At 35.7% G+C, this 27,664-nt stretch overlaps 1 long non-coding RNA gene and 1 pseudogene across 1 annotated transcript; one reads left to right on the top strand and one right to left on the bottom strand.

Moving 5' to 3' along the window:
- The first annotated feature begins 1,248 nt into the window (after positions 1 to 1,248).
- LOC141564866 (uncharacterized) lies at positions 1,249 to 13,157 on the top strand. Its single transcript, XR_012488766.1, has 3 exons — positions 1,249 to 1,333; positions 4,194 to 4,297; positions 12,661 to 13,157. It is a non-coding gene; the product is annotated as an uncharacterized LOC141564866 (long non-coding RNA).
- A 13,373-nt stretch (positions 13,158 to 26,530) lies between these two features.
- On the bottom strand, positions 26,531 to 27,416 carry LOC141561890 (N(G),N(G)-dimethylarginine dimethylaminohydrolase 1 pseudogene; annotated as a pseudogene).
- Positions 27,417 to 27,664: the final 248 nt, after the last annotated feature.

The raw sequence follows: 27,664 nt of genomic DNA, 5'->3' as shown, positions 1-27,664 counted from the left end.
CACCAGGGTCTACTTTATCGCTTCTATTAGGTTTTTGTTCAGCACTTGTCATATAAAGTCATTTTTAAGTGCTGAAGAGGCAAGCTCAATGAATGGAATAAACCCTATTTGTAAGAATTTTATTAAGGAAATAAGAGGAGCCTTCAGTGGCTTTTGCAATTGAATGTGTGGCTTTCAAGGCCACTTTTAAAAGTTGCTTCTACTTATTATTTTTTTTTCCTTTTGTTATTGTCTTTTTGATCTTGCCCCTCTCTACTTTTTTTTTTTTTTTAAATCCTGCCGAGTCTCATTATTAGAAATCTCTGCAGGTGATAAAGAATACCAAAGTATTGTCCCATGGTGGAAATTTTTCACTGTTCTCATTATGCAGCTCATTACTGCCCCCTACCCATCCCATGATCATTTTTTCCCTTTTGCCACAAAACCTCCTCTTTTGCTTCAAGTATTCCCAACACTGAGAGGGTTTTTTAATTTCCATATTCAGGCAAATTGCCCTCATTTAAGATCCTTGTCTTCCTTTCCCCTGGGAATCTTCTTCTAGGGGACCCTTTTCCAACAATGAATCAAGCAAATTTTACCCTTTTTTCCTATTTCAATCTTCCCCTCTCCTACTTCACCTAGTAGCACCTTTTCTTTTTTTTTTTTGAGAAGCTACCAGATTTATTTTTCCTTCGTTGCTCACCATTGATTTGATTTGAGTTCATTCCTCACACACGCCTCTCTATGTACTGCACCCTTTGATTCACTGTCCTTTGTTCATTTTATTTAGTTACACACACACACACACACACACAAGAATCTATTTCCCATCAGAAAAATATATTAACTTTTCCATTTTGGATGAAAGTGTACATCTTCCTGAAACATTTCATTCTTTGAATCTTATGGTTACCTGAATATTTTATGAAGTCACACAAAAGAATTTGGTATCATGATCAAGATACCTTTTAAGGTTTATTTAGAACTTGCTCCCTGGTGCTAATATAACAGAAGTGTGTTGAGTACTTTTTCCTTCTTTTGATTAATTACTTTAATTTTGTTCTCTCCCTTGACACAAATGTCTTAGCTACCTTCAGATTCAGAGCATGAACAGGTATTCTGACCAGTTTTCCCCTTTACTTTTCACCAATTCCTGAGCCCAAAGTGAGATACTCAATGTGTCTCTCACTCAAATACAATCAGGTGAGAAAAACAACAATCCTATTCTAATTAGTCTCTTTTTTTAAAGCAGACTTCTCACCTCTGACTTAGTGTCAAATTGAAAGACTCTTCTTCATTCTGTATGGGAACCAGAACCAGAATACATCCATGTCTGCTCTGAATTGGGAAACAGGTAACCTCTCATATCTATGAAGTTTCAGAAACAAACTTTTTCCCAGGCTATTCTAAATGAACTTGAAGCAGGCATAACATACTGTGTATGCTTTGGGAATTCAATGGCTAAGTCCTCATTAACATACCATAGGCTAAAAGATTTACAAAGTAGTTTACCTAGAACAATATCATTATTTGAATATTACAAATATAATTACATTCATTTTATAGATAAGAACATCTGGGCTCAATGGAGAAGGTACCTAGGGGTTGGAATATTTTCTCTGATGTTTTCTAATCATATGTAGTTTGCTGTCTACTTTTACAGCACTGTGGAACAAAAGAAATGTTCTTGGCCTGCAGAGTTCTATAGCATTTTTTTTATTTTTATTTAATTTGGGTTAATTTTCTGACTAGGTATATGTAGAAACATTCTCCATGTAGGCATATATTAACCCATTGAGGATGCAGCCGAAATTAGTCAGGAATCATAATCTGCATAACAAGAAGGTAAATAAATCATTGTTTCCTTATGAGACAGGAAAAAAGAGGCAGAATCAATTTTTTTTGCTGAAACTTTTCTGGAGAAAAGCCAAACTTCTGTATATTGCACTAAGATAAGAAAAATCAATCAGTCCCAAAGCAGTCTTTTTTTCTTTGCAGTTTTCCATGTGAAAAATTACCAATAAATCTGCCAGTCATTATACTTTTTATAAATATAATAACACATTCATTCAAGAATAGTAGAATAGTAATTACACAGGGCAAAACTGTCAAGATACAAAAAATAAAGTATATCTCACCAAAATTGAGACAGGGAGAATAGGTGAATTATATCACAGTATTGCAGATGAAATCAATCAGTGAGAATTAGAAATAAAGACTACCTAACAGAAAAAGGTGAAAGATATTAGAAAGCAGACTTTATGTAAGAAGATGCAGGACTATCAGTAAAAATGCAGATTCTGTGGGGATATAGACTTCATCTTATTTGGAAACTAGTTGTGAGAAAATTTTTCTAAAGAAAAGACTAAGGATTTATGATGTGAAAACATCAAGGGGAATGGTGTTTGGGATCATGTGAAATGTATTTTGCCAGTCAGAGGGAAGAAGAGGAAGTATGAAAGGGCATGGAATGGGGATGCCTGGAAAATTCTTACTCTTGACTTCTAATGATCTCCCTCCTGTCCTTTAATATTACTTTTGATTTATACTGCACCTATCATGCATTTATATAATTATTTCTATATTTTCAGTTCATTAGAATGTGAGCTCCCTTGAGGGCAGGAATTATGTTTTTTTTTTCCTCTCTAATTTTTCCTTCCTTCCTTCCTTCCTTCCTTCCTTCCTTCCTTCCTTCCTTCCTTCCTTCCTTCCTTCCTTCCTTCCTTCCTTCCTTCCTTCCTTCCTTCCTTCCTTCCTTCCTTCCTTCCTTCCTTCCTTCCTTCCTTCCTTCCTTCCTTCCTTCCTTCCTTCCTTCCTTCCTTCCTTCCTTCCTTCCTTCCTTCCTTCCTTCCTTCCTTCCTTCCTTCCTTCCTTCCTTCCTTCCTTCCTTCCTTCCTTCCTTCTTTCCTTCTTTTCTTCCTTCCTTCCTCCATTCCCTTTCTTCCTCCCTCCCTCCTTCTCTCTGTGTGTGTCTCTGTCCCTCTTTATTTCCTTCCTTCCCCCACTCTCTCTGTCTCTCTCTCTGTCTCTCTCTCTGTCTCTCTCTGTCTCTCTCTGTCTCTCTCTGTCTCTCTCTCTCTCTCTCTCTCTCTCTCTCTCTCTCTCTCTCTCTCTCTCTCTCTCTCTCTCTCTCTCTCTCTCTCTCTCTCTCTCTCTCTCTCTCTCTCTCTCTCTCTCTCTCTCTCTCTCTCTCTCTCTCTCTCCTCCTTCTTCTTCTTCTTTCTCTCTCCCCCTCCCCTCCCAAATCTTAAGTCTGGCATCTAGCAATCACTTTTTCCTCCTTCATTTTTTGAGGAAGACCAATTACATCATTCATGTCTTGGCTTGCATACCTATTAGACTTAATTGAGGCACATCAGCCTCACTCTCTCTTCCACAATTATCAAAGTCTTGTAGCAAGACAAAAATCAGGAGACTTGGTGCAGGCCATGAAGCAGCGAATGACCTTGCCATCTTCAATGGCTTTGAATGTTTCACAGCCTCTGCTTCAGCTGCCTTCATGACTATTAGAACAGCTTGTTCTCATCCATCCATTCCACTGAAGGAAGACTTCACATGCTTGGGTAGACATCTCCCTAACTCAGGAATGGGTTTGAGGCTGGTCAATGACCCTCAACTTGTTTAGCTCATCTGTTGGGATGGTTTACTGGGGTGTGGCTGCTGTGCATGCTATAGTTTCTTGGAGCCACAGGTAAGAGTTGGGTGATAGGCAAATGCTTGTAACCTCATTGAATAATTTGCATTTACATAGATATTTATAGGATGCTGAAATAATAATAATAATATTAATTTTATTTAGTGCTTACTATGTGTCAGATAGTGTGCTAAGTCCTTTACAATGATCTTATTGGGAGGTAGGTCCTATTATTATCACTATTTTACAGATGAGGAAACTAAGGCAGAGGTTAAGTGATTTTCCCAGGATCACACAGCTTGTAAGTATCTGAAGTCAGATTCAAAATAGATCTTCCCAAATCCAGGTCTAGCATCCTATCCACTATGTCACCTAGCTACTTAATGTTTTCAATTTACCTTTCATGTCCTATCTCATTTGAGTTTCACAACAGCCTAATGTTATAGTCACTAAAGATAATAATAATAATAATAATAATAATAATAATAATAATAATAAAAAATAGCATTTACATAGTACTTAGGTTTTTTTTTAAAGCACTGTACATTATAAATATCATTTCATTTGATTCTCACAACAGCTCTTGCAAGTGAGTGCTATTATTATCCCCATTTTACAGAAGAGGAAATTGAGATATAAATTAAACAACATTGCTCTTGGTCACAACAGCTACTATGTATCAAGGTGAGATATTAATAATACACATTTTCCTGACTCTAAATCTAGAACCTATCCCAACTGTCTCTCTAAGTCTAAAATAATTTGGGAAGTCAAAACTGATACTGTCTGCATGAGCTTTTGTTCACTATCTGAAAGATTTATTTTGTTGAATAAGTACATTAAATACTTTACTATGAGGATTAATAAAGCATTCCTTACTACCTGACACTAATCTTGAAGAATTTAACATTGATACTTCCCATTAATGATTTTGCCATGTTCGTTCAAGGACTTCAAGGGCATCCATCGGTCTGGGAATCTCATCTCCAAATCCTGGGGGTTTATGGTACAGATGCTCTTTGCAAGACTCTCTGAAGTGTTCCATGGCCCTTCAAGCTTTATGAAAGTTATTTCTTTATTGTTTTCATTTATCCTTTTTTAAGCCAACTGTTCTTTCTAGCAAATAACTCTAAGAGCCAACAACCTTTTGTATTGTGTATCGGGAGAAATGCCATCTGAATAGTCTTCTCTTATGTACACCTCCAAAAATAAGAAGAAGCTTCAGGACTTCAGTGGGAGCAGAGGGAGTTCTGGGGGCATTTCCATGATCTAATTGCAAGCTATACACTATGGAATTCCTGAGGAATGTGGACAATAGAGAAAAATACTGGGTATTTTCAAAGGGCTAAATCAAATTTAAAAGCTATATTATATAATTTTTTTTCAGAAAACCTCTATGTTAGCAAGCCTTTTGTTGTAGACAAAAGAAAATAAAGTTAATGATAATGGTTGATAGCAATGTTTTTGATGGTTATGAACTTGTCTGCCTAGTCTGTTTATGGTTTGTGGTTCACTGCAAAATCTGTGATGCCATATAAAATAATAGAGCTGTGATTTGGGCCTTCCCCTGGACTGTAAATTATATTTCTCAGTGTGATCAATGGATTTTTATGGGATGCTGAGTGGTCACTAAAGATGGATATTATCCCACAGACTAGTTGGTATTGGTGGGAGATCTTAGACCTATCTTTAATTTAATTCAAATATATGTTCTGTGGATGTCTCTATTGCAAATGAATTTCCCTTTTTGCAACTTCTTTTTTTCTCCTCCTCACCCTGCCTTTTAGTATTGGTATAAGTTGCAATTTCTTTCCAGAAGATAGGGAATTGACTTCTTGATCAACAATCAAATATTGAAATTATTTGTCCTTTTAAATTAACTCAATTTTCTTAAAACAAAGTGCTGGGAACATAATAGACAATCAATGAATACTGACCAAGGTAAGAGAGGTTTCATCTCTTAATATTTTTTTCCAATATACATAGTAGCTGTTGTGACCAAGAGCAATGTTGTTTAATTTATATCTCAATTTCCTCTTCTGTAAAATGGGGATAATAATAGCACTCACTTCCCAGAGCTGTTGTGAGAATCAAATGAAATGATTTTTATAATGTACAGTGCTTTAAAAAAAAACCTAAGTACTATGTAAATGCTATTTTATTATTATTATTATTATCATTATTATCTTTAGTGACTATAACATTAGGTTGTTGTGAAACTCAAATGAGATAGGACATGAAAGGTACATTGAAAAAAGAATCCAATTTTGATCCATTTTTGCTATGATCTCTAACTGAAGTACCTTCGACTAATCCTTATATTCATCAATCTGAAAGAGAAATATCCATTTGAGATATTTCAGATTTTACTTGGACTCTAGCTATTTCAATTGGCATATGCCTCTATATTTATTATGCCGTATGTATATTTTCAAGCATGTATATATGCACCAGGAATATAGTGTATAGGATTACAAAGTAGAAAAAAAAGAAGGGAAAATTACTCCTAAATTAGAAAACAGTAAGCTTGAATACATTCTCATAGAGAGGTAGTGTGGAATAGTGAATAGAGAGCTAGCCTTTAGGACCATGGAGACATTAAATTCAAGTTTCATTTCTGCTAAATACTGACTATGTGAGTCTAATAGGGTCATTTAACCTCACAGGATTCTAGGCAACTTGCTAAAACCAGAAGTTACTACTTGACAAAGGTTAGATAGAGTCTCTTCATCTAGGAGTAGCCTACACATTTAAAATCACAGGTCAAGTTTATATCTCTTAATCTCTTACATTGTTATTAAGAATATTTAAGCTTCAATTATGTTCTTTCTTCAACTTAGATGTAATAATAGAAAAAATTCTGTTTTCACATTCACAGTTGAGGAAGACAGAAAAAGGTTGATTTTGTTCTTTGGTCATGTGATTTGACATGGATCTCTCATCTTCCCCCACATCCTTGGTTCCTTTTTGGATCTGTTATAACTAGCGAAGTGAATCTTGGGAAGTCTCACATTTCTCTGGTGTTGAGCAACATGGTTAGAAGAAGTACTTCTGATAATGTGTAAGCTATCATCAATAAAATAATATCTGTAGAGCTCTGAGCATAGTGATTGGTACATAATAGGTAGTTAATAAATGCTTGTTCCCTTCCCTTCTCCCTCCACATTCCCTACTGAGAAAACTTGGTTGAATTAAATATTGACAATTAGATATTATCAAGAGTAATTAAACTGTTTGGAGGAGAAAATTTCATTCCTTGATAAGCTTCTAATTGTGTTAAGAATTTTGACTCTAAAGCTACAGTAGACTCAGACTACTAGATATGGCAGGGAGTCCTTGGAGGAACAGAGTTGAAAACAGCAATAACAATGCTCATTTGCTATTGAAGAATTGTGCATCTTGCCACCAACACTGTATTCCACTTACCTAAAGGCAATAAAACATGCACCCTATGAGGATGCACCTTCACAGAAAACACTGCATTTAATACACAATGTGATTGTAAGAAGAAGAGACAGATGAGATGCAAGAATGACAAATATGCAGACTGCTGAACTGGTCACAGACTTATTCTCTCCAAGCTGAATATTCACATTCAATAAAAGCGGTAGCCCCAAGGCAAAAAGACTACTTGAAAAAATATATCACTCTTGATTAGAGAAATGAAAATTAAAACAAGTATAAGGTACCACCTCATATCTCTCAAACTTGCTAGGATGACAGGAAAAGATAATGATAAATGTTGAAGGGGATGTGGGAAAACTGGGACACCAATGCATTGTTGCTGGAATTGTGAATTGATCCAATCATTCTGGAGGGCAATTTGTAACTATGCCTAAAGGGCTATCAAACTGAGCATATGCTTTGACCCAGCAGTGCTACTACTGAGTCTGTATCCTAAGGAAATCATAAAGGAGGAAAAAAGGATCCATGTATACAAAAATGTTTGCAACAGCTCTTTTTGTGGTAGCAAAGAATTGGAAAATGAGTAGATGCCCATCAATTGGGGAATAGCTGAATAATTTGTGATATATGAAGGTAATCTAATATTATTGTTCTATAAACAATGATGAACAAGCTGATTTTTGAAAGACCTGGAAAGATTTATATGAACTGATGCTGAGCAAAGCAAGCAGAACCAGGAATATATTTTACATAGTAACAATAAAAATATGTGATGATCAACTATGAAGGACTTGGTTCTCAGTGGTTCAATGATCCAATGAAATCTCAATAAATGATCTAAGGTAATCTCAAACTTTGAATAGAAAATGCCATCTACATCCAGAAAAAGAACTACGGAGATTGCATGTAAATCAACACATGCTATGTTCACTTTTACTTTCTGGTTTTTTTTTTAATCTCTCAAGGTTTTCCCCTTTTGTTCTGATTTTTCTCTCCCAAAATGATCCATAAAGCAATGTGTATTTTTTTAAAAAGAAAAGAAATGGACATCTTTCAAGAATTTGATGGACAGTATACATCTGCTCACCTAGGTCAGAACATCAAGACTAATTTGATGAAAATGATGGGGAAATTCAGAAGGTGCTAAATGAAAAACAAGAACTCCATAAGGTATATTAGCAGGGTAGTTTGTCCATCTCTAAGAAGGTAGCATGCAATTCCATCAAAAGTAAAATACAATTGAGACTTAGAGACATCTAGGATTCTTGATTCAGTAAGAAGACAGATGAAATTCAGTTTTATGCTGGTGATAACAATCCAAAGTGTTATTATAATTCATTGAAGGCTATTTCTGGGCCCAAGATCTATAGTACATCTCAAAACTCAGAGTTGATAATACCACACTGATAAATGACAAACATCATCCTAGAGAGATGGGCTGAACACTTCCACAGCATTCTCAACAGTTCAATGCTGAAGCTATTTTTGCACTTCTTAGCTGAAATTCCAACTGAAGAAGAGGATGTAATTAGGCTACTTTTGTGTGGTACAACACAGTGTTGACTCTATTCCAACTGAGATTTACAAGCTGCTCATACAAAAGCTGACTGAAACTTTCCAGGTTATATGACAAGAGGAGGTTATGTCACAGGAGATCAAAGATGCCTCAAATGTCCATCTTCAAAAGGGAAGGGGAATAGATTTCCTGTGACAATCACAGGGTGTTTCTCTCTTAGTCATTGCTGGTAAGATTCTTGCCAGAATCTTTAATATACTGACCATACACCTGGAAAAAGGTCATCTATCTGAAAGCCAGGGTAGCTTCAGAAGGGATAGTGGATACAATCTTTACTGTCTGACAACTCCAGAAGAAATTCCAGGAGTAGAACAGAGGTCTGTATACAACATTTGTTGATCTGGCCAAGGCCTTTGATACTGTCAGTCATGAGGGCTTATGGAAAATTATGCCAAAATCTGGGTGCCAAGAGAAGTTTATCAGTATAGTATATCAATTTCATGATGGCAAACTTGCCCCCAATTGCTTCTTAATAATGGACAATGCTCTTAAGCTTTCCCAGCCACCGAAGGAGTGAAACAAAGTTGTATGCTTGCTCCCATGATTTTTAGCATGATGTTTTCAGCCATGTTGTCAAATGCATTCAATGAGGACAAAAATGGAATCAGCTACTGCACAGATTCCCCAACTTCAAGCCAAAACTAAAGTGGAAGGAGTATTGGTGCATGACTTTTTTGTGTACTCAATGCAGCCTCTGAAGCTGAGATGCAACAAAATATGGATAGATTCTCTGCTTCTTGTGCTAATTTTGACCTAGTAATTAATACCAAGAAAACACAAATCCTCCATGAGCCAACACCACACTAGCTATATGTGAAACCATTAACAAAAGGAGCAGTTTTGAATTCTGTGGATAACTTCTCTTACCCTGGTAACATATTTTTCAGGAAAGTCCACTTTGATAAAGAGATCAACACATAAGTTGCTAGAGCTAGCATAGTTTTTGGGAGGCTCCTAAGGAAAGTGTGAGAGAGGAGAGGTATTAGACTAAGTATTAAATCGAAGGTCTTCAGAGCCATTGTGCTGACCTGATTGTTGTTTGCCTGTGAAACCTGAATGCTATGAACTGAATCACTTCCATTCGAATTATCTTAGGAAGATTTTGAAGATTACCTGACAGGATAAGATACCAGATACGGAGGATTTTTCTTGAACTAAATTGTCAAGCATTCCAACTCTACTGCAGAGAATACAGCTCTGTTGAATTGCCCACATTGTTTGAATGTCAAGCATAAGCTAGCCAAAAAGATTTATTTTATGAAGATCTGACAAAGTGGTCAGAAAAAATAATATAAGGATGCTCTGAAGGTCTCAAGAACTTTAGAATTGATTGTACAAGATGGATGATACTGGCATGGGACTACCCAGAATGGTGTGCCTTCATCAGAGAAGGTCCTGTGTTCTATGAGCAAAGCAGAATTGAATTAGCTCAGAAGAAACATAAATGTGTAGTTAGAGAAGCCACCCTAAATGTTCATAGAGACTATTTTGTATCAGACCTGTGGCAGAGCACGCCAAGCCATTCAGTCACACTGTAATTCAGCTCTAACATAGTGATGTCATTTTGGTCCTCTGAGAATAAAAGGACAACATCCAACCAAACTGCTAATACTACTTTGAATTCTAGACTGATAAGTCTGGGTCTTATCCAATAGGGAACTATTATAAGTTTTCTGAATAAGAAAATACCATAGTATTCTGGAGAAATATGTGGTTTTGTAGAATGGGACAATGTATATTTCCTCTACTTCCCCTACCTTATTTATATTACCTCTCAATTATTCTCTGGTCTTCAACATTCTTTCTGTTATGGGTCACAGCACAAACAGCACTCTTGTGCTGTTGCTACAATGATCTCCTTCTTTTGGTTCCTACATCTTCATTCTCTCAGGGTCGAAGTTGCACAGTAATCTTAGATTTTGAGTTAATAGTAATACATGAATTTGTTTTTGCTGAAGTGCTATTTGTGACAAGACTCAAAACTTCAGAATTATAATAATAATAATAATGATGCTTACTATTTATATAATATTTTTAAATTTTGCTGAGCAATTTACACAGATTATCTCATTTGAATTATCAAGCATGAATTAGGTCGGGCCTTCTTAAACTTACTATATAGTTTGATGAATCTTCTTGCCTATCTCACAAAAACTATGTAGTTCTTAGAATAATATTGTTTTATTTTGTTTTGAATTTAATATAAATGATAGATTTCAGTTAGAGGTGGGTGAAAATAAAGATGTAAGTTATTTTCTCTCTAAATTCATGGACCTCCCTGAGATCTTGTCTATGGAATCTAGGTTAAGAACTACTTCATCTCTGTTCCCTTGGGAATGATCTTAGGTTCCATCTTAGCTCATATCTTTGCTACTGAGTTGGCATTTGGCATTTGGTAAGACAACTCTTGGGCACTTCATTTTTTTCCTTCTGCAAAATGAGCATAAAATATATTTTCTACTTATGTAAGATGTTAGTGAGAATGAAGAATATCACAATTTCCAAACATATCTTACAGAAATTCAATGAATTTATATTGTTTTCATTTCCTCTAATATTATTAGATATCATGAGACTGTCATGCTAGGCAAATGTACGGTTCTTATTTGCTCTGTTTCTGATAGTAATGGGCAGAAATGGGTCAATTCTTATTGAATTAAAACAGTTTCATTCCACTTATAAGAGCATTTTATTTATTATTTTAAATCCAACATTCTTTCTATGAGAATTTCTTTTAAAATAATAGTCACTTTTTTGTGACTCCCACAAATAACAATCTTCTGTCTTCTTGCTGCTGACTCTGCACTCAAGAGCAGTTAAAAACATACCAGTTCCCAGGGCTGTCTTGACAGTAGGCAGCAATGCTAATATGACACAGGCCAGATTTTTTTTCTTTCTGTAACAAAGCACTATCAGAGCTATAGCTGTTACGCTTAAACAAACTCACCGACCTGGTTGGTGTCAATTGCATTTAAAAATGCAGGATGTTTCATATTTTCCAAGGGCAAAAGATATAGTTATCATGTGCTTACTTTTGCACTTTACCTAGGGAATTGTACTTGGTGAAAGGTGAATGCATTATAAGTTATAAAAGGTAACTGAAAGACTCTTGGGATGAATATGACCATTTGTTATAATACAAACTTCTTAGTTTATTCATGTGATTTTGTTTTTATTTTTTTAATCTCTATTAGCCTGATTCTTCCTTTCAATAGGAAAGTATGAGTTGTTATAAAGCTCTAAGTGGAAAGGTATCTTCTCCTATGTGGGTTTATATAGCTGGTTAAGTACTACAGTGTGTGTGTGTGTGTGTGTGTGTGTGTGTGTGTGTGTGTGTGTGAAGATTGGGGGCAAGGAGAATAGAGGCTGCACTTCCCATTCTGTGTACTTCTATAAGGGGTTTAGTCCATGACTTGTCAAGGATTAAATAGATTGCAAATTATATTGCTGCAGTATTTCTGAAGTAACAATGATGATTTGAGCCATGTAAAAGTAGAGTGGGCTGCCTTATGAACTTGTTCTTGATACCTGAAGGTCATTAATTGAAAGGTATGAGTTGTGTTGGATTAACTCCTATAGTCCTTTGGACAAAAAGTAACTGTTGGAGGTTAATTCTGTTTTGTAGCTGATAGCTTAAAAATGCTCTGCCCTTGGTCCTAACCAGGACCAAGGATGAACCAAGTCCCCTGATCCACCAAGTGCAAATATGAAACAAGGGCCAAATGGTGACAGTCAAAGAACCCAAGGAGTTTTATGGTCCTTGATGACACAAGGCTGTAGGGGCCCTTTTGAGGCTACCTCAGACTGAATTCCACTCTGCAAGGCACCCCAACAGAAACATCCACATTCATAACTAAGACTGCAGTAAACCCAAACCAACCTATGGGGGAGGCTGGGATGCTGTTTGACTAAGTACACGTTTTAGTGGACTCAGCTCACATAGACAGAGCAAGCTCTTTCTCATGTTATTCCTGGAAGACATAATCTTGGCAGACAATCACCACGAGTGCTTTGTGGTCTCAGTTTCATTGTCTACTAGCTTACACGGTTTTCTTTTGTTTGTTAGGATTAACTGCCGTATGATCCAAGAGTTGACATTATATTCCACTCTGGAGAAGAGGGTTGCCAATCAAGAAGTCACATGGAAACTGCAACAGTATGATGTCTCTGGAATGTAAATCGAATTCTAAAATTTATATAATCAAAATTAGCTACATTTTATCAAGGGCTTTTGGTGTTTTGCCTCTTCAGAAAATAGAGGAAAACCAAATTCTAGACTTATGGACCTTGATAAAACTGGTGTCTAATTTAAAAGCAATCTTGATTTCTTGAGATGTAATGTTGATTACCATCTAGGTTCCTTCACTATCTGCTTCCTTAGACTTAAGTGACTGAATCTCATGGAAGGTATTGGGCTGTAAATTATAATGGCATCAATGTATTTATTTCACTGAAGCAGGAAAAAGCACAGTCAAGCTTGGGCTAATGGTGTATATTCCATTTAAAATTTCTGTCTGGTTTACTCAGCATATGTTGGAAATGAAAAAGAACATGTCAGTGATATCTGTATATTTGGTTATTCATACAACCTTTTTGTTGTTGTTGTTGGCTTTTTCCTGGCATTGTTCCAAGGCATCTTACAAGTTATCAATCTTGCCAGGAGGCAGTATTGTCTGACCACTTCCTTTTTGCAATTAAGGACTGTAACCACTCGCTTACGCACAGACTGAGACCATCATCTCTAACCCCAAAAGAGGCCAGAAACTCCCAGCAATTCCCACTGAAGGAGGGGACCAAGATGAAAACAACATATTGGGTATTTTAAAATTGAAACTCTAACTGTGACTGAAAGGACTAGGAACACCCATTAACACCTTGCTTTTACTTATCCTACTGCTTCCTTGGACCCAATAGCCATGGAGCAGAATTATAATTGCAACATGTTTATAAGAACGTTATTCATATGTTGATTTTTTACATGGCCATATTTCTAATATTTATTTTTAAATCATTATTGAACTACAGAAAAAAAAAAACCTAACTAAAAAAGAATTCTTTCCCCCACCCTCCTTTAAAAAAAAAAAAGAAAGAAAAAAGAACCCAAAGAAATCCAAGAACAACAACTGCCTGTCTTTATTTTCAGGATCACCAACAAATAATCTGGGTTGGTGTTGGTTGCCATGAGCCATATGTTTCCAGTCTCATTCCTAGAGTTGGTTAGCTGCTCCACAAATAAAATTTGGCCTAGACACACAGTGGGCAGGTTTTGTTCACATAGGAAACCTGCCAGTTTGGTGACATGGATAAAAGTCAGGTCACTGTTGGCGTGGTGAGCTTTTTGAGTTTGCTTATTGTCACAGAATCTTGGAATGTTAAAAATAAGAAACCTGGGAAATTATGGAGGTCAACCTTCCTTTTTGTCCTCTCGGTTTGTCCTTCTCTGTGTAATACTGTGTTACCCCTTTCTAGGTTGGGAGTCTGAGTTAAGTCTCCTAGATTATTGCATGTCTCCTTCTTTCTTGGTGGTTTAAACAAAAATAGGGAAGTAGGACAAACATAGTGAGGCTTATTGTGGGTAAGAGAGAACTGAGGAGATAGGGCTGATTTCGGTTGGAGATAGGAAGGTCAGGTTAAATTGCTTCGGGATCATCTAAGCAGTCAGGAAGCCCCCCCCCCCCCCCCATACATAGCCTTTAGAGCTGGAAGAGCCTTTAGAGATCATTTAATCTTACCATGTCTTTTTTATAAGTAGAAAAAAAAAGCAAGCCCCAAAGAGATCAAGATACATGGCTAGTTACTAGTAGAAATGAGACACAAACCCAGTTCTCATTCTGTACACAATAGTCTTTTTATGTATCTCATGGCCTCCTTTCTTATATCCTTTTCTATCTCTTGGACAAAAATAAAAGCTTCCTAAGGTATCGAAAGAGAGAAGCATTCACCAAAACAATGTACATGTAATGTAGGATATGGCCCATATATACTGAATATACTGAATACACTTTCACTATATTTGAATAGTTTTGAGATATTTATGCTATTTGCGAAGAACAATATAACTTATTTTTTATCCCTGAGGCAATTGGGGTTAAGTGACTTACCTTGGGTCACACATCTAGGAAGTGTAAAGTGTCTGAGACCAGATTTGAACTTGGGTCCTCTTGGCTTCAGGGCTGGTGCTCTATCCACTACACCAAATAGCTGCCCCATCTTAGGAAGATGAGGACTATATTTTCTCCATGAGTTTAAAGGAACTAAAATAAATTGGAAGAGAGAAGGCTAACATATATTTCAAGAATATAAAAGATATGGGATATAATGGTACACCCACCTGTCACCCCAGCTACTTAGGAAGTCAAAACCAGATGATTTCTTAAACTCAGGAGTTTTGAATTCTATATTTGTCAATCACATGTCTGCCCTAAAGCCAGCATCAATTTGATGGGTCTGGGAATAAAGGGTCAACAGGTTGCCCAAGGAGGATCAGAAATTTATCAAGTGAAAGCCATTGTGCTACTCAGTGGTTGAATAGGGAAAAGTAGTCAGTACTTCTGGGGTGGGAGACAGAGATAGAAAGACATTGATAGAGAGCAGAGAGACACACACAGAGAATAATGATAGTTTCAAATAGTTCTAAAAGTGTGATTTATAGCCTGAAGAATTTAAGTTTGCTATAAGGAAGACTTCTTTGAAAGTGTTTTTAAATTATGAAATGAATTCTCCTGGGGAGGGATAAGTGGATTGGGAGGGGAAAGTTAAAAATAGAATACACATTTATCTGGATAACATAGGACTAGAAGGATGGATGCTCCTGGACCTCTAAGCATTGTGAATTTAATAAATAGTAATTAAATTGTTGAATCAGGGTGAAGATAAAAAATGATAATATAACCAAAATTGGAAACTCTTTCCATTTGTCTTATTCTGAAATACTGACACAATATCCCTTCCCTTCTTTTTTCCACTGTCACCAGATCAAACCAATCATAATGATCATCTGCTTGAAAAATCTCAGAAACCTATTAACAAGTATTTTCACTGCTATATTCTCTTCCCCTTTCAATCCATTTTTCTCACTCATCTTTCTGATGTATAAATCCAAAATTATCATTCCTTCGATCAGTGTGGTTTAGAATAGGGGGAAAATCTGCTGAATTTGGAAGACTGAACATAAAGTCATGGGATCTTAGTTTTCACAAGACTCTGTTATTTACTACTTAAACCTTCGGCAAGCCATTTAACTTTTGGGGGTCCCTCATCTTCCAAACAAGGAGACTGAGCTAGATTTAAGTCTATGAACCTATAAACAAATGTTCTATTTACCTCTTAGATAGAAAGAAAGCACTTTGTAAACTTTAAAGTGCTATACAATCTTAGTGCTTTTAGTACAAATCTTCAATGACTCTTCAGTCCCTACTAAGCAAAGTAGAAATTACTTAGCCTATTATTCAAAGCTTCTTCTTAATTCTATAGGCAATCCTTGTGTGGATTATTTTGATTAGCATAGGTAATTTTATGTATCCAGAAGTTCTGGTCAGTTTTTTATGGTTATTTCTTATATGGTTATTTAAGATTTTTTAATTTGTCATTTTTAGGTAAAAACTATAATTCTTTAGTTGTCTCTATGCACTTTGTCTTCAAGTTCAATAAGTTTTATTTGTATTGAGATTTTTTTTAAAACATTATCGATTTTTTGCTTCTTTTCTTCCAGATTATCCTTTGCTTCTGTGTGTTTGGATTCCTAATCAGTTATTCTTTTTTTTTGTGAGATTTGCCACCATGGAATAAAATTTTTCTACTTTTTCAATTATTTCTGCTATTTAACCATGAATTCTGTTTTTAAAATTCTTGTTTTTTCTTAATTTATTCAGAAACATTCTGCTATGGTTCCAGTCTATCTTAGGTTTGAGTAATGGACTGATTATAGAATGGAAGAAAAACCAGTTGAATGGGTCTTCCCCTTCTAGTAAAATCTGAGTGTCCATGTTAACACAAGGGCATCTGAGTCAAATTCCATAGTCTATTGCTCTAAATTTTGAACAGGGAGGTGAGAGGTAGGGTAAACAACTGGTGATTTGAATCTCAAGAGCTCTTTAGAGATATAGTTCTCAAAATGTGATCTTTAGACCACTGACAGTTGAAAGGCTAGTCATATTTGGTACTAGGAAATCGTGTAGATTCCAAAGAACATGAGCCATTCATTTCTTCATATTCTTTAATAATAATTTATTTAATAATTTAATAATAAGCAGATAAAATAATAATAGTAATAATAATCACTAGCACTTATACAATGTAAAAATGTTTGGAAAAATCTAATCTTATTTGATCCTCATGTGAATTCTGTAAAGTGGTTCCTATTTTAATTCTCATTTTACAGATAAGGAAATTGGGGCTGAGAGTTTGGGTAACTTGCTCAGAGTCACTATTACCAGAGTTATCATTAGTAAGTATCTGAGACTTTAAGTCCCAGTATTGTAAGTACTGAGACTTTAAACTTTAACTCAAGTCTTCCAGACTCAACATTCAGCATTCTTACCTACTCCATCACTTAGTTGCAAAAACATTTATCTCAGTATGAAATGTAGGAGGTTTTGTTTTGTTTTGTTTTTAATGATGAGAAACTAAGAGAGGTAGGTCATTTTGGGGGTCTTCTAGTCTTGCCAAAAATCATACCTGGTTTATAATCAAGTCTTATCTGAATTTCTTGGGCCCTCCTAGGACAGTGTGAATTAATCCAGACTGTCCATTTTGAGATTAGGTGTGGTCTACATGGACCTGAAAGGTTCTGATTGTCTTTTGCCATATATTGTGTGAATTCCTCCAGGAAGTCCAGCTCAAACTTTGGGCAGAAGAAGAGCCAAGTGTTTTGAATGACTCTATTCTTCTAACATCCTTGTTTCTATTGCAGTAAAGAATAAAACATCATGTCCCCGTTAAGCAAGCTGAAGCATGACAGAGGAGTCAACAAATGGGTGACCAGTTCACTCCAGACCATGGACCTTGCCAAGATGGTAAAATTGCCACAACCTCTTTCGGTGTTTTGAGGACTGGGTGATCTCAGTCTTCTTCATTAGAGGATAGAGTAGAAAGATTTAGGAAAAATCCAGGAGCAACTTACTGCACTTTTGTGATACTGGTTGTTCTCCTTATTGATTCCCAAGGGAAATTTGGATGAACATTCATTCTACCAAATGTAGAAAAAACAGTCTTACAATTCTACCATGGATCTAAAACAATTTGAAACCATGACATTGTCCAGACTGACTGGGCAGTGGAGACCATTACTTACGATGTATTACAATTATATTTATTTGTCTAGACTCTTCTTGGTGTTGCAAAACTGACCCCCGTGGACAATTTTTTTTTAAAGTAAGACATTATAGCTTTATTCGTTTCACTATTCTCTGTGGCTCCAAATCTTGTGGTGAAGAAATTCAACCAGACTGCAAGAAAAACCCAGCCACAGTGGAACTAAGTCGACAGAGATGCAGAATCTACTAGAAGTGGAATATAGTGAGGAGTGGTCATTGAGGACCCTTCCTGCCTGGACTGGCTTTCCTTCTTGCGGCTATTTTACATTCAAGATGGGGAGGGTATCTGGGTCACTTGGGCAGAAAGGATCTTCACCTATGAATGGCTTTACAAAGTAAAGTTAATAAGAAGGAGCGAGGGGGAAGGGTAAGAAAGAGAGGAAACAGCACACATAAGTCTTTCCTAAATATCTTTTTCCCCTGCCCAGACTGTGGTAAAATAGCATGGAGACCAGCCAGCCAGCCATGTTTATCTAAGCTATTGACTAATCTCTGAGTTCATGTGGTGAGCTAGTTCATGAAGTTCTTGAACTTTTATTATCCTGGGGCTTCTGGCTGGGTGGGAGTGAGATAGAAAATTGGCACAAATGAAGAAGGGGACCTTTAAAAAGAGTCAGTGTGGCCTTGCCTTAAAGAGATCAAGAGATCTGAATTTTTCTCTCCAATTCAGCTATTCTCTGAGAGAGCTTGCAAAAACACTTAGCCAATTTAGGCCTTCCTTTCTCTGTTCCAGAAATGAAAATAAAATAATTTAAGAAGACTTAAGGACCTATACATAGATATATTAAATCATACTCATCCTTTAAAACTCAACTCCAATTATTTATTTCACTAAAATTTTCCCTGTTCTCACTCCAACCAGTTGTAATTCTCCCTTTTCCCCCTCTTAAATTCTGAAGAATTTAATACTCCTCTTATGACATTTATATCATTCTGCTTTATATTATAATAATTAGTTTACTTGTTTTAATACTCACTAAAGAGGGAGATAAATAAAGCATTTATTAAATACCTACTATATGCTAGTTACTGTGCTAATCATCACTAGAGTATAAGCTCCTTGAAGGTAGGAACTATGTCATTTGTTTTTGTACCTTTCCTAATTCTTTGCATAGTCCTTTTTATATATTTGCTACTCAATTCATGTTTGTTAAATTAACAAATAAAGAATGAAGTATTATGGACATCAGTTATTGCACTGGGTTATATAGCACTCAGGTGTTGGCCTTTATATGAAATATCCCTTAAACACTATTATTTTCAATAAAGCTTTTTTTTTTCCCCTAGTCCCCCCATTCTTAGCAGTACAGCAGTATGGACAGTATAAGCAGTACAGCTTACAGGAGTGAACCTTTTAGTCAATATGACCTTACTGTTCCCAATCTGCTGCCTTTCATTTTTTAAAAAAAAATTCACATATAAATGCCTGGAGAAGAACTCAGGAATATTGCTTCTAGCAAGTAATGTTCACAGTCTTGGTTTAAGCTATTTCCCTTGATGCTCAATGTTTTTAAAAATTAATTCCTACTAATGGTTGTGATATAGACACTCTGCAGATGTAAACCTTTGAGGAGTTAGGAAAGAAGTTTGGTACTGTCTTTTGGCACATACGCATTTGAGGTTCTGGCTGTTAAAAATTAACCTGATTCTTATTGTCATACATCAAGAAAGATTATGATTTTTAGACTCTCGAGACCCTGTCCCAAAAGAACATTACCTCTTATTAGTAAGCATGAAGTTGATTTGGTTTAGATGCTTGGGATCTGCATTTGCCATTCTCTACTGGTACATGTTGTCAGAATTAGAAAAGGATTTATCCTCATTATAAATTTCTTCTTGCCTCTGCACTTTTATAATTCTGGAAGAAAGAATGAGAAGGATGACTTTTTGCAACTTACCTCATGTGCATCCAATTGCTGTGTAAGTTAAGACATCATCCCATGATATCATGAAGAATTAACATCTTCTCACTGAAAGATTTCTCAGAATCTAGTGTTCCAGTAAGTAGAACTGTTATTACATGTTTCTATCATTTTAAATGGATTGAATGTGTAAATGTTCCAAAAAAATATTGAAACGAATTGATCAGAATCTTTTTTAAGAGAAGCCACTGATCTTCATCTTCTGTAATGAATGTGAACCTTTGGTGTATTTTGGGAACAATACAAGAAAGTCATGTGATAAGACAACCAGTGTTTCTGGATGGGTCTTGAGCAGCTACTAATAATGTGCATATAGGTACTTCTCAACCGTGGCTTGTTTATGATGATATCTTGTATGTTTGTTGATCATGAAAAATATTTGTTCAGTGATATATTTAGCTTCTTATGAGAACAGAATGATTATTCCAATACTTTGAATCCAGAAGGACCCAATCTGTCAACTGTTTAAAAATATATTTAGTAATACTTCATGATATTCTTTTTGGAAAATTAAACTGATCTTCTCCTAGTCACATCTTTGAATATTTTCTTTATGTTTCTTCTACTTTTCTCAAGACTAGGCTAAACAAAAATGACTAAGTGAAAGTAAATGCTTGCCCTGGAAAAATTGGGAGAGTTTTAACTCTTCCATCAGTCTGCCATAATTCCTGAAAAAGTGGGTATTATAACCTGAAGTGGTGCCAAGTTCAAATGGAAATGATTTCTATCAACAGCACATTTACTTAAAAAACACAAATTAATCTTATCTGTTATATTATACTTTCATGTATTTTGTTAAACATTTCCTAGTTATATTTTAATCTGTATCCTGTAGTTCTCTAGACTTTTGCTATTCCCAACTAGGTGTTGCAAGTTTGATACTTCTGGTATAGTGGATAGTATTCTAGACTGGAATCAGCAAGACTTGAGATCAAATCCTGCCTCTTCCTAGCTCTATTGATCTAGGGTCAGTCACTGTCAGCTTCAATGTTCTTATCTTTAAAGTGGGGACAAAAATAATATCTACCTTAAAAGGTCATTATGATAATCAAATGAAGTAATGTTTTGTAAACTAAAATAAAATGATAAGCTATTTTTGTTATTATTAGCTCCAGAAACTCTGTTAAATACTTGTAGAAGGAGTATCACCCTAGCAAATAATTTAATCTCAATTACATGTATGTGTGTATATGTATACACACATGAGTGTGTATGTATAATTATGTGAACAGCTAGGTAGCACAATGGATAGAGCTCTGAACCTGGAGTTAGGAAGACTCATTTTTATAAGGTCAAATGTGACCTCAGATACTTACTAGCTGTGTGACCCCAGACAAGTCACTTAACCCTGTTTGCTTCAGCATCCTCATCTGTAAAAGGAAATGGCAAACCATTATTGAATCTTTGCTAAGAAATGGGGTTGGAAAGAGTCAGTTATGATTTAAACAACAAAAATATAAATATGTTTCTATGTAATTATTCATATGTGTGTATGTAGAAATGGGTAAATTATAGCAGAAGTACAAGGCAATAGGAAGCATGTGCTTGTATATATTCTCAAAGAAGACCTCAACTGCCCTTCCTAAGCCTCAACTTGCCATTTGAGGTTCTTTTGGAAAAGATACTAAAGTAATTTGCCATTCCTTTGCCAGTTCTTTTTAAATTGAAGAAATAGAAGCAAACAGGATTAAATGACTTGCTCAGTTAGTGTCTGAGTCTGGATTTGAATTCAGGTCTTCCTGACTCCACACCAGGTGCTCTATCCACTCATTATCTTATTAGCACTTAGTAAGAACCTAACAGCTCCATGATATCTTTACCAAGTACCAAGACTGCTTGAACTGGAAGTATATTCTGGTTGATTTGTTTAATTTGTCCCTTGAAAATACTGTTTGGCAAAACAATTACCTGGGAGTCATTCATTCCATGTTTTTGTAATAGCAATGTTGCAATTGGTTAAACCATATTATAATAAGAAAGACCAGTGTTTTTTTTTTTTTTTATTATATATATATTTTATAATATTATCCCTTGTATTCATTTTTCCAAATTGCCCCCCCTCCCTCTATTCCCTCCCCCCGACGACAGGCAATACCATACATTTTACATGTGTTACAATATAGTCTAAGTACAATACATGTGTGTGAATATCATTTTCTTGTTGCACAATAAACATTAGAATCCGAAGGTACATGCAACCTGGGCAGACAGATATTAGTGCTAACAATTTACATTCGCTTCCCAGTGTTCCTTCTCTGGGTATAGTTATTTCTGTCCATCATTGATCAACTGGAAGTGAGTTGGATCTTCTTTATGTTGAAGATTTCCACTTCCATCAGAATACATCCTCATACAGTATTGTTGTTGAAGTATACAGTGATCTTCTGGTTCTGCTCATTTCACTCAGCATCAGTTGACCTAAGTCTCTCCAGGCCTCTCTGTATTCCTCCTGCTGGTCATTTCTTACAGAGCAATAATATTCCATAACCTTCATATACCACAATTTACCCAACCATTCTCCAACTGATGGACATCCATTCATCTTCCAGTTTCTAGCTACAACAAAAAGAGCTGCTACAAACATTTTGGCACATATATGTCTCTTTCCGCTCTTTAGTATTTCTTTGGGATATAATCCCAGTAGTAGCGCTGCTGGGTCAAAGGGTATGCACAGTTTGATAACTTTTTGGGCATAATTCCAGATTGCTCTCCAGAATGGCTGGATTCTTTCACAACTCCACCAGCAATGTATCAGTGTCCCAATTTCCCCACATCCCCTCCAACATTTGTCATTATTTGTTCCTGTCATCTTAGCCAATCTGACAGGTGTGTAGTGGTATCTCAGAGTGGTCTTAATTTGCATTTCTCTGATCAGTAGTGATTTGGAACACTCTTTCATGTGAGTGGATATAGTTTCAATTTCTTCCTCTGAGAATTGTCTGTTCATATCCTTTGACCATTTATCAATTGGAGAATGGTTCGGTTTCTTATAAATTAGGGTCAGTTCTCTATATATTTTGGAAATGAGACCTTTATCAGAACCTTTGTTTTTAAAAATATTTTCCCAATTTGTTACTTCCCTTCTAATCTTGTTTGCATTAGTATTATTTGTACAGAAACTTTTTAGTTTGATGTAATCAAAATCTTCTATTTTGTGATCAATAATGATCTCTAGTTCTCCTCTGGTCATAAATTCCTTCCTCCTCCACAAGTCTGAGAGGTAGATTATCCTCTCTTCCTCTAATCTATTTATTATCTCCCTCTTTATGCCTAAATCATGGACCCATTTTGATCTTATCTTGGTATATGGTGTTAAGTGTGGATCCATATCTAATTTCTGCCATACTAATTTCCAGTTTTCCCAACAGTTTTTTCCGAATAATGAATTTTTATCCCTAATGTTGGAATCTTTGGGTTTGTCAAAGATTAGATTGCTATAGATGTACCCTTTTTTGTCCTTTGTATCTAATCTGTTCCACTGATCTACCGGTCTATTTCTTAGCCAATACCAAATGGTTTTGGTGACTGCTGCTATATAATATAGCTTTAGATCAGGTACACTTAGACCACCTTCCTCTGAGTTTTTTTTCATTAGTTCCCTTGCAATTCTTGACCTTTTATTCTTCCATATGAATTTTGTTGTTATTTTTTCTAGGTCATTAAAATAGTTTCTTGGGAGTCTGATTGGTATAGCACTAAATAAATAGATTAGTTTGGGGAGTATTGTCATCTTTATTATATTCGCTCGGCCTATCCAAGAGCACTGAATGTCTTTCCAATTATTTAAATCTGATTTTATTTTTGTGGCAAGTGTTTTGTAATTTTTCTCATATAATTCCTGACTTTTCTTTGGTAGATGGATTCCCAAATATTTTATACTCTCAACATTTGTTTGGAATGGAATTTCTCTTTGTATCTCTTGCTGTTGCATTTTGTTAGTGATATATAAAAATGCCGAGGATTTATGTGGATTTATTTTGTATCCTGCCACTTTGCTGAAATTTTGAATTATTTCTAGTAGCTTTTTAGCAGAGTCTTTGGAAAGACCAGTGTTTTGATAAGGTTTTGTTACCATGAATAAAGAGTGCTATTTCATCTGTGTTATAGAATAGAAAAAGTACCAGACTTGGAGTTTAAAAAAAATCAGATCCAAATCTTAGCTCTATTTTTTTTTTTTTACTAATTTGTGTGACCTGGGACAAGCCATATAACTTATATGAATTAGATAATTTCTAAGATCCTATTTAAGTCTAAATTCTAAGACCTCCTCTATGGCTAGGGAATGGTAGAAAAATAGATTGAGTTAATTCATTTCATAGGTAGATCATAAATTGGGCAAACATACTGAGGTAGGAGAATGCAGGATAGGATAAAAGAACAACTAGTCATTTAGTTGGATTGGAATGGAGATAATAATAAGTAGATGATATTTACAAATGCAATACAGACATGATATTAGGCTCCCCCCGCAGCACAACAGACATTTTATTCTCTAATAACTGGTTTAGATTGGAATTTTAGAGTAGAGAATTCAGTAGAGAATTCAGTTTCAACAACAGTTTTTATGATTTTGGCACACAAAAAGAGGCTTACAATTTACTGGCTGAAAGGACATGTTCAGCAAGAGAGATTGACCACATTTAGATCCTTATTGTAATCCTGTTTGCAAGCTGTACAACAATGCATGATGAATGATGAATAAATAGTAAATAATTATAAATATTTATTTGCAACTCTATACAAGTTATATTATTTATCTACTAAGTATTTTTCCCATAGTTGAAGAGATGGTCTTCCCATTTTCTTTATAGTAGATATAAAAAAGAGCAGAATGATTGGTAATAGACCTGTTTTCTTTATTTCCATAGTTACTTGCCATTATTGAAAAAAAAATCCTACAGAACTTTCTTTGTATTATCTTTATTTGATTTGATATTACTGATTAAGTAATTTTGTCTGAAGTTTCTATTATTTAAATAAAATACTGATTTTATCGTGTCAAAAGGAGTTTTTGTTATAATTTGTCTTTACAAATTCATCATCAAAAAGTATGAGATTTGTATTAAAGAAATACTATTATGCTCCATACATGTTTTAAATGTCCACAACAAGTCAGATCACACGACCCTACAAAAGGAAAGATGTAATCTGTTGATATAGAGGAATTTTTTTAAGAATTCAGGATGAAGCTCTGGTGAAGAGGTACTCCAATTTTAAGTCATTTCTTGATATAGAGGGATAGAAGAAAAAAGAGAAAAAAAGGAGGAGGAGGAGGAAAAGAAGAAGAAGAAGAGGAAGAGGAGGAGCAAGAGAAGAAGAAGGAGAAGGAGGAGTTTAAGTTAGGCATGTAGGAACTGCCAGCCACTTCTTTTTTTCAGGGACATGATGTTCCATTTTCTTTGGGTTATATCCCTAGCATGCACATTCATTTTGGGCTGTTATTATTTTTTGGGGGAAACATACTTTTTTCATCAGACTCTTGGGAGAGACAAGAATGACAGAAGAAGGAATCTAATAAGGAAAAGAAAATCTTTTTTATTTAAAAAAATGTGCTCCAAATGATATCAATTCCCTTATGAGAAGAAATCCCTTAACATGTCAAACTAACCTTCCAATAGTGAGTTTAGGGATATGGACAAGAGTTACACAGGAATGGGCAGAAATATATTGATATTTGCTGGAGAAGAGACTATCCACCTCAATGAGAACAGATGTCCTTTGGAGTATTAGAGAGCTCCATACAAATGTAAGTATCTTCAAAAGACTTTGTAAATGCAAAGTTAGTACAATATTTCTGAGATATCTCTTGTTGGTTCCCCTCATATCTATTTAGCATATTAATGCTTAGATGTGACACAGTCATTTGAATTTTCATGCAAGAAATTTGAGTTATCATGTTATCATCAGATAGCCAACTTTCCTGGAATTTAATCTCCATCTTGGTATTTCCCTGTATAGTAATATTTTCCCAAGTTACTACCAAGATTTTTGTCATGATTCTGCTCAGGAACACATTTGTCCCTTCCTCAAGGCAGAAGTTAAGAGTCAGGTAGATTATATTGAGGCCAGAATGGAATTGCCTAATGGTGTATTGGCTAAAGCTTTACTACCCAGAGCTCCAAGATGGCTTAGCGTCAAGGTGGCTGTGAGAGGAGAGTGAAAGACAAAAATTAAAACAAAGAGCAAAGAGAGAATGCCTCATTTTTTTTCATCTGAGGAATGAGCACATTGGATTAGATTGACTCAGAGAGTTTCCAGCTCTAAATATAAGATAGTCAATAGTCAATAAACATTTAAATGCCTACTATATGTCAGGCACTATAGTAAATGTTAGGGGTACAAAAAGAGGCAAAAAATTGTTGGAAGGCAAACTCAAGAAATTTTACAGACAGAGGGGGAAAGTAGGAAAAGGAATTATATAGGAATATGATTATATGCAGATGGTATTTAGATAAGAGAGATTATCTGACAAAAATAGTCCTCTGAGTATATTGGCATTTCAAAGGATTTGCTGTAAGTCTTTAAAATGAGTGTTTTCCTCGCTCCAATCAAGTTGTAATAGTTTGTTAAGACATTTCCTAGACTTATTCAGCTATTAAATCTACAACTTAAATACCACCTGGGGTAAGGAGAAGAGCAAATAACAAAAAGAAATGAAAATGAAAATTAACTTTTTTAATAGATTAGTAGTGTCCTGACACAGTAGGTTGTCACTCAGAGCAAGACTAGGTACAGAATCATTGGCCTTGCATATAATTAGGAGATTCTGTGAAGTCACAAGTTTACCTTTTTGTTAACCAAAATTGAACTTCAGGTGAGTACTCTATTCACCTTTTCCAGCTCTGTGTTCCTGGCAGTATCAGTGGCCCCTCAGTTTTTCAAACACCTTGGCACTCTCTGGATATTCTTCCTGGGCTTTGATGCAACAAGACAAGCCCTTTGTTTGGAATAATTAAACACACACATATTGTGGCCATGTCATTAAGCATTGTCAGTTTGTTGTAGCGGTGGTTGATCATTTGCTGCATGATCTTGAAAGCTTTTATGTAGGTTCACTGAAGCCCACAGCAATCAAGTTGGGTCCATTCATGCTATGGAAACTTTTCAGATACAGAGCATCAGCCACTGGCACTGTGGAAACAGCTTAATCCCTGAAAGCATCAGCTAAGATTTCTGCTCCACATTGACTCGTCCTTCTGAAGAGACACACAAAAAAGTTCCTGTCTGTGAATAAAACATCTCCACCATCCAAGGCTTCATGTTCATCTGTCATTTATACTATGTTGAGCTGAAGGATTTCTAATGCTCCATTCCCCTGGCTCACTAGCCCAGATCAGTTGGGAAGGGCTGTCTCCTAGCTTACCACTGCCATGCCCTCCATGAACACACAATCCTGCAGACTCTAGTCCACAGCTTCACCACTTACAGTGCCATATAGAGCTAGTTTTCCTGTTTGGCCCAGGAGAAATCCATCTTGATGTCCTTTGCCATCAGAGCCCATGCTGGCCCAAGGAATTGGGCATTCTGTGCACTACAGTGGCGTGAGTGACCTAGACAAAAGTAGACAAGTGGCTGAAGGTGGTCATGGCCAGCTGCAGTTGAAATCTTATCTTAGTGAATACTATTAATAATATTAACAAATAATTGATATCATAGTGGTCAGTCTGCCCATCTTTGCCACCCACACCTCTTGCCTCCTCCAAGATATCATGGCCTGGGAGACTTCAAGAGGCTCTGAGTTTACAATAATATATCCATTGCACAGGGGCCACTCAAAGAAGGTCATTTTCCTCTTTAGTTCTGCCCTAAACTTGGAACAAAATTCCAGAGAAAT

Source organism: Sminthopsis crassicaudata, chromosome 3, assembly GCF_048593235.1.
Source record: "Sminthopsis crassicaudata isolate SCR6 chromosome 3, ASM4859323v1, whole genome shotgun sequence".
Taxonomy (NCBI): Eukaryota; Metazoa; Chordata; class Mammalia; order Dasyuromorphia; family Dasyuridae; genus Sminthopsis; species Sminthopsis crassicaudata.
The sequence above is the reverse complement of the archived record's forward strand: the minus strand, read 5'-3'. Positions and strand labels throughout refer to the sequence as shown.